Raw genomic sequence first — 8,918 nt, 5'->3', positions numbered from 1 at the left:
ACATTGACTTTGTATCCTGCGACGTTGCTGAATTGCTGTATGAGTGCTAGTAGTTTGGGGGTGGAGTCTTTTGGGTTTTCCATATAAAGAATCATGTCATCAAAATCAAAAGCTTCTGCACAGCAAAGGAAACAGTGAAAAAAAACAAAGAGGCAACCCACGGAATGGGAGAAGATATTTGCAAATGACAGTACAGACAAAAGGTTGATATCCAGGATCTATAATGAACTCCTCAAACTCAACACACACGAAACAGGCAAACATATCAAAAAATGGGCAGAAGATATGAACAGACACTTCTCCAATCAAGACATACAAATGGCTCTCAGACACATAAAATTTTTTTTTAAAAAAGGAGATATGGTCCATATATCACTGGTTATTCATTCTGCTTGAAAACACCCCAGTATTAATCTGTATGATTCAGTCTCTTACTTCCTCCAAGTCTTTGAAAAAATTTTGGCTTGTCACTGAGGGTTACATTGACTGATTTTGCCTAAGATGGTCACAACCATCAGCAGTCCTGACCACATATCCCAATCTACTTTATTTTATCTTTTATTCTACTTTAAATACAGAAAAAGATTCTATAGCAATTTTTACTGTCTGACACAAGAGTCAGCAATTTTTTCCTGTAAAGAGCCAGATGATAAATACTTTAGGCTTTATGGACCACACACTCACTGCCAAAATAACGAAAATTTGCCATGGTAATGTAAAAGCATTCATAGACAACATGTAAATGAATGGTTATGTGCCAGTAAAACTTTATTTACAAAAACAGGCAGAGAGTCAGATAGTTTGCTAGCCCCTGGTCTAACACAACCTATAGTTTACTTATGTCCTTGCTTCTTTTTTTTTTTTTTCACATTTTCCCCAAAGCCAGTGCAAAATCCATTAGGACACAGATACCTGTTTTATTCACTCATGTATCCCAACCACCTAGAAGTGTCCCTGACAATGCACATTCACATTATTTGTGGAATACTTAGATACTGAAGCAGATACTAGAAAATCTCAAGCTTATCTATTAATAGTTGTGGAGCATTAATCATGTGTCAGTGACCATGATAATTTTAGAGCAATGATAATCTACACCTGTGCTTTCAAACTTAGCATCAATGTGTAATAAACAGTGTGGCATTTTATTTCCCCTACAAAAGCTCAGAGAGGAGACCTCAACACAGGTTGGTGTAGCAAGGGAGGAAATGGAAATTTAAACTCAAAGTGATTTTTGAAGGATGACAGAAGAGTGTTTAGAATCTACAGCAGAGGACAGCAAACTATAGCATGTCAGCCAAATCCGGCCAACTTCCTCGTCTTACAAATAGAGTTTTATTGAAACAGAGTCACACGCATTTATTTATGTATCACTCATGGCTGCCCTTGAAGGACAACAGCTGGGGTGAGTTGTTAAAACAGAGACCAAGTAGACAACAAAGCTCCAAATATTTACTCTCTAACCCTATACTGAATAAATTTGCTGGACCCCTGGTCTATAGCATTGAGTTCATTTATCTCAAACCACGGAGCACAAAATAAGGGTCAAGGAAAAAAATGTTATTTTCCCAAGGGCAGTTTCTTGTTTCTAGGAAACAAGATTGTAGAAGGAAAGTTTCTCCCCAGAATTTTCTGTTTTCCTTGACTTGTCTACCCTCACAAAAGTCAAAAGAACCATAAATGTAAATTATAACCACAAGGTAGGAAGAAGTTTGAGTTAAACAGTTATATATTATAATGTTGGTTGTTTGTGTGTGTGTGTGTGTCCCAATTAAAACTTTATTTACAAAACCAGACATCAGGCTGGACTTGGCTGGAGGGGGGCAGTTTGACAACCCATGCTTTAGAACACAGATAGTAGCATCACGTGGGCAAGACTGAATAGCAGCTCAGCCCCTGACAAGTCCTGTAAGTTTGGTTATTTTTTGATACAAGACTACTAAGCACTTCAATTGAGGAGCTCACAGTCAATAGAGTTGCTATTTTATGAACAGGAGACAGTCTTATGTTCTAGATTTACCCTATTTATGACCCCCTCAAAACAGACATTTGAGGCAGAACACTTTCCAAGAAAAAAAAATTTTTTTTTTCAGACCAGGGACATCTCGGCATCCCTAAGGAATCTAAAAGAGCATGTTACTTAGCATCATTAAGGAAAGGCACTCAGAAAGCTATTGAAGGTTATTGCCTATTCCCATGTCATTACCCATGTTTGGTCAAAGGCCATTCCCCTACAACTGAGTTAGCTCAATGGAGAAGCACAGTATCTTTGGCCCATACCAGTGGCTCAGATAAGACCACCTCCCCCAGCTCTACTCCCACACACCTTTTCCAGTAAGGCTATTTCTCAACACAGATAACCCCACTATTGCCTACCACCCAAAAGATTTTCCCTTCCCCACAAATGTGTATTCCAGGTCAGGGAAGAATCTCTGGGTCCCTTTGCTGCAGCATTTTTTTCATCGTATTCTAGCTGGGCCTGGCCCAGACACGCCTCTCTATGATGCCAGAGATGAGGGATTTGGTAAACTCTGCTTCTTCTCAGTTAAAAGGTTTTGCCAAGAAATCTTACTCTGATTGTGTGCTGCCTGTTGTTGAGATCACATATTCTCATAACCCTTGTACACCATTACCACCACTGACATCATTGTTAAAAACCCTTATTTCTGTGGTCAATCCCACCATCCAAACCCTTACACTATAGGGACATGATCATCCAAGAAAACCTTGGCAAGACTTACTCTAGTTCCTGTAATTTACAGACTGGAAACATCAAGGGCAGAGTTCAAACCAGTGCTCCACGATTTTGTAGGTAATTCATACCCTGGTCCAGATGTTTTAGGGTTTTGCTGAGTATAAGCACTCCCCCAGTGAAGCTCCAAGTTTTAGGAAGACAACAGAAGAGTAATCTGCATGGAATCACAGAGAAAAAAGCAGAGTCAACACCATATTTTAACTGCTTGAAAGAGGACCATACATGACCCCCATCCCAATTCTACACATGTCTAGGCTGCTTGTTCCAGTCCAAAGTCTCCTGCCATGACTTCCTTGTTGGAAGAGGAAATAAATGGTACCTGAAATAGTGCAGAGGATGAAATACAGAACAGAGAACATGGAAGAGTGCATGAGAACAATCAAACTTCCACTTCCACTCATTGGCTCCTGATAGCAAGGATGGCTCAATGTGTCCAAGTCAATCAACAAGATACGTCCCATCTACTTCTACAACTTGGTTTCCTCATTGCCTTGCTGAATTTAATCCTATAATTTTCAGTTGTTTCTGGCATTCTAAAGAAATTGCTTTGCTGATTACATTGTAGGAACTCCTGAAAATTTTTATTTTTTTTGTTATATCAGTCACCATACAGTACATCACTAGTATCTGATGCAGTGTGCCAAGATTCATTGTTTGCGTATAACACCCAGTGCTCCATGAAGTCCATGCCCTCCTGGCCCCCCCCCCCATGCCCTCCTGAATACCCATCACTGGGCTCACCCATCCCCCACCCCCCCCTCCCCTCTAAAACCCTCAGTTTGTTTCCTGGAGTCCAGAGTCTCTCATGTTTCATTTCCTCCTCCGATTCCCCCCCACCCTTCATTATGCCCCTTCCATCTCCTCATGTCCATGCTATTCCTTATATTCCACGTATGAGTGAAACCACATGATCATTGACTTTCTCTGCTTGACTAATTTCACTCAGCATAATCCCCTCTAGTCCCATCCATGTTGAGCAAAAATTGGGTAATCATCTTTTCTGATGGCTGACTGATATTCCATTGTATATATGGACCACATCTTCTTTATCCATATCTTTTTATCTTTATCTTTTAATCTTTATCCATATCTCATGTCTTCTGCCCATTTTTTTACTTGGTTATTTGTTTTTTGGGTGTTTAGTTCAAGAAGTTCTTTGTAGATCTTGTACTTATAATTATAGACTTACATAAGACTTATGTAGACTTATATGAATTATATGCATTTATAAATGAAAACAAATCAAATAAAATACATATTATATAAGTCTATATAAAATTACATATGTATTATAAACATTTATTGCTATAAAATCAATATCAAATAGACATATATAACATGTAATATATAGACTTAAAATTATAAATAGGTAGTTATAAATTGAAACTAAAATCTAATAAACACATGTATTTATAATTTGTTATATTTGTAATTATAAACTTGTATACTTTATTATATATTTATAATTATAGATTTAAATGTATAAATATACATGTGTAACAATTATGTATATTTATAGAAGCATAATTTATGTAATTATATTTATAGAAGTATAATTAAAAATATAAATTATATGTTTTCTTTTATCTGATAAATATTGTTCTATTAGGTAACAATATAAGGAACCTTAAGCACCTCTATTTTCCCACTCTACAGGCCTCTCTGAAATCACGCACAGTCATAGGTACTTACACGGCCACTCATTTCTTGAAAGGGGAAGTAGATGTTGTAGAAGTCCAACACTAAGACCATTACCATCTTTTCCAACTCCGAAGATATAGGTCCACTTCATTAAAGCCCCTCCTTGTAAGCCTGCATCTAGAAACTTCCGGTGCCTCACACCCTGTCCACCTCCTGCCTTGTGTGAGATCCAGAGCACAGAGTTCAAGAGGGCGTGCTCGGCAGTGGGACGACTTGGATTGTCCATCATTCTCCCCAGCCGTGGAATTCTAGCTTTCTCACATTGAGTCTTGCCACCTCAGGCAAAGCATTGGTCTTCTCCGATGGGCTCTCTTTCTGAAAAATGGGGGCAAGGATTTGATTCGACATAGTACCTACGAAAATACAGACATCATAAAAATATGGAGCTCCGTAAGTGAGTTTCCACATACCCTGTACCCTCCCAACTGTGGAGAGAAACAGAGGCACAATGGGGAGGTGAAGCTGCTCAGGACAGTTGCAGACAGACAGACACCCACGGAGAACAACGACAGGTGAGCCTTAACTCTCCTGCTTAATTCAGAGCAACAACATACTGCCTTGTGTTAAGTACAGAGGCTCCAGAACCACACTGCTGAGGTCTGGATCCCGTTCCTACCACCTGATGGCTGTGTGACCTCGGGCCGTTCGTTAACTTGCTTAGCCCTCCTTGTCGTCATCACAAATCAGGTCAATAGTGGCATCTCCTTAGGTTGTGACATTTTGAGGAGATAGACACCTAAAACCCACAACAGAAGGCTAGGACCAGGCACTTGGAAACTATTACTAATTTATTTTTTTAAAGATAAAAAGTCAAGCAGAGAGAGTCAATTATCATATGGTTTCACTTATTTGTTATGCTCCACAAATAGCATGGAGGACAAGGGGAGTTAGAAAGGAGAAGGGAGTTGGGGGAAATTGGAAGGGGAGGTGAACCATGAGAGACTATGGACTCTGAAAAACAATCTGAGGGTTTTGAAGTGGCGGGGGGTGGGAGGTTGGGGGAACCAGGTGGTGGCTATTAGAGAGGGCACGGTTTGCATGGAGCACTGGGTGTGGTGCAAAAATAAGGAATACTGTTATGCTGAAAATTAAAAAAAATTTAATTAAAAAAAAAGTTTGTCTCTCTTCTGAGCTTTGTCTCAAACCCTAGTGTTCAGGTGGAATCAGGGCTTTCTATCAGACAGGACATTTTTTCTGTCCAGTGATGTGCTGAAGACCATTCTTACCAGATTATGACATGTTAGCTCTTCCTCCTGCTGTGTTTAATGACATGAACTTGGCAGTTTAAAATTGGCCATGGTTGGTAATTTACACCTCAGAAATGTGCAGAGCTACAAATCAGGGCTTTTTTCCCCTTCCACAAGCCAGGTGCTAAACATTTATAAGCACCAACACCCCTATAGATCGGTCTTTCCCAGTGGAGGTAGCACCAGGTTGTTCTAGGCTTGTTCTAGGAAGAAATGATGGAGAAAAAAGAGCTACAGAGAAGAAACTAAAGAGGTAGGAATTCAAGAGAGCCCTTTTCTATTTTACAAAGCTGCAAAAAAACTGAATTTGATGAGGAAACACAGAGATTTCGGACAGCTGCAGAAGAGCAAGATCTCATTCTTGGCGATTATAGGTGACTGACAAACAGAGACAGGACGGTAAGGCAGCAGGCAAGCTAGACTCCTCCTGACCCAAGGTCACCTGCAAAGAAAAGTTACTGGAGCCCTTACTTGTGCCTGGCCTGTCCCCCAAAGTTACAGTTCCTGACACGGATGTAAACCTTGATTTTTCTGGCCCCTCATTTAAATACTTCAGAGACTATGTTTATATGGTTTTAATTTGCTTTGTGGCCTTGGGAAAGCTGCTGAAAGCCTGCCAAGATAAAGTTCCCATCCTGTCTCAGGACAACACTTTTAAACACTTGATAAAGTCTTAGATCTTAAACATTGTAAAACAAGTCTCCAAACAGGGAGAATTATTCCATAAAAATGGGAATTTATTCCCATGTGAATTTTAGAGACCATGAGCCTGCATGCTTTGGACAGCATCTGGACCCAAAGTCTAACTTTTCTGTTCATGCTGTTGGCATCCCAACTTAGGCTTTTTCTCTTCTCTTGCCTCATGATGGTATTTGGATAGTACTTTTTTTATTAATCAGAGAAGTACAAACCATCCATTGTCCTCCACCTACAAGTACACATAAAGGTAAAAATCTTTCTGACCACCCATCCCATCTCATTCCCCTCTTCCTATTCCCCACAAGAAATCCTCAGGAGACTGACCTTCTCATTCCTATAATCCCCTATATGCGAGTGCATCCATCAAAAATATAGCATTGACTTTTTAAAATTACATAAAGATCCCATACTAAATGCATTCTGTTTGTTAGTCTATCCATATTGATAAACATATGATAAACATAATACAGATAGACTCAAAATAATGTATGTCATGTAATATACATGTATAAAGGAATGTGTGTGCGTATCTCAACATGGATAAAGTGTAAACACACAGGAAGCACACGCATACAACATTCTGTGCACATGCACCACATTCTGTGGTGAAAGCTGTGTGCAGGTGTACTTGTGTCCACACATACAAAAAAGTTGAGATACATCGTAGGTATGTAAACCCTATGCATACATACTTATCAATATCTAAACCGTTTTTCTGTAATCTGATAAATAGCCTTGTATATACGTATTTCATTGAAATGATCTATTGATAGGCTTTTAGGTGGTTTCTAATATTTGACGTTACATGTATCATTACAACCTAAGAATTGTCAATCTCTTCTCATACATGAGCCTCAGTATTTAACCAACCAGAGATGTCCGTGGGCCATGTGGAGCTATGGGGCAACCAACAGAAGGGTAACACTGTAACAAGAGGGAGGCAGGTGGCATAGGTATGGAGAACTGAGCTCAACATCCAGCACAGAAAGACTTGAGTAGACAATATCCAAAGTCACTATGATGAACACCAGCAAGATACGCTGGTCTCAGTGTCTACATGGGGCTTCAGGAAGGATTACTCTACCAGCTGAGTGAAGCCTGTACTTATCTTCATCAGTAAAACCTCCAACGTTTGATTCTCTTTTGATGGGAAGACTCTGCTGACCCCAGGAAAGCTGGCTTCATACACCTGGATTGGGTGGTGCAGATCCTGAGTCTGTCACCCTGCCAGTCAAATAATGATTTTCCCCACTCCTTGACCTTACCTCTTTCTGAACACACCTCTTCTCAGGATTCATGGCTTCCAACTCCTAGTTCAAGAGGGCGTGAAGCTCAAATTGAGTTTTATGGCACAGGGCTGGATTGTTAAATTATTAACACCAAGACTATTACATGATAAAGAAATGGCCCAGAACAAGTACTTAACCAGGTGCAGCAAAAGATTTCACACCAGAGAGTAAATCTGAATAGTCGTGCTAAAACGATGCCTTATGATTCTGTCTTGAGTCATGCTTGTTCAGTGGAATACACTGAAAAAGTAGAAGCATAAGATTAAACAGTATGTGAGCCCCAGAGAAGACTCTACAAGTCGGCCTCTGCAATTACTCCGTCAGCAAAAGCTGCAAGGGCAGCACCGCCCCCAGAGGAACACCTTAGTAATTCTCTCTTGCCTCCTTCCAAGCTTGGGTTCATTTCTCTGGCATTGCTAATCTTACATCCCTGCATGACCCATCATGTCTCCCCTATGGTTCCCCAGATTCCCCTCTGGTCCTCCTCTTCCTGTTGCAGCCTCCAGCTAAGACTCTCCATTCTTCTTTCCCTTCCTCCAAATGAAGGCCTCCAGCCCCGTAAACGAAGATGGGGAGGGGAAGTGGAAGGAAAGCTTAAGGAGTATTTCATTTCTGGGTCCCCATGCCATCAATTTAGGACTCAAGATGAATAAAATCAACTCAAGTGGCCGCTGACAGAAGAATGGATGAACGCAGTGTGGTCTGTCCACATGACGAAGTAAGATTCAGCCTTTAAAACAAGGAAATTCTGACACCTGCCATGTCACAGATGAACCTTGAAGATATTGTGCTAAGTGAAATAAGTCAGCCAACAAGGGGATAATTACTAGATGATCTCAATTTTTTTAAAAATAGTTATTCATTTGAGAAAGAGAGAGAGCATGAGCAGGGGGTAGAGGCAAAGGGAGAAGCAGGCTCCCTGCTGAGCAGAAAGCCCGATGCGGGGCTTGATCCCAGGACCCTGAGATCATGACCCAAGCCAAAGGTGGAGGCTTAACCCACTGAGCCACTCAAGCACCCCTGTATGATCTCATTTTTATGAGGTACTTAGGATGGTCAAATTCATAGAGACAAAGTAGAACAGTGGTTGCCCGGGGCTCAGGGAACGGGAAATTGGGAGTTAGTGTTTAATGGGAAAGGAGTTTCAGTTTGGGAAGGTAAAGGTCCGTGGATAGATGGATGGTGGCGAGGGCTGTGCAGCAGTATGAAGCTCCTGAATGCCACAGA

The sequence above is a fragment of the Mustela nivalis genome, assembly GCF_964662115.1.
Source record: "Mustela nivalis genome assembly, chromosome: 18".
Classification (NCBI taxonomy): Eukaryota; Metazoa; Chordata; class Mammalia; order Carnivora; family Mustelidae; genus Mustela; species Mustela nivalis.
This window is presented reverse-complemented; position numbering follows the sequence as displayed.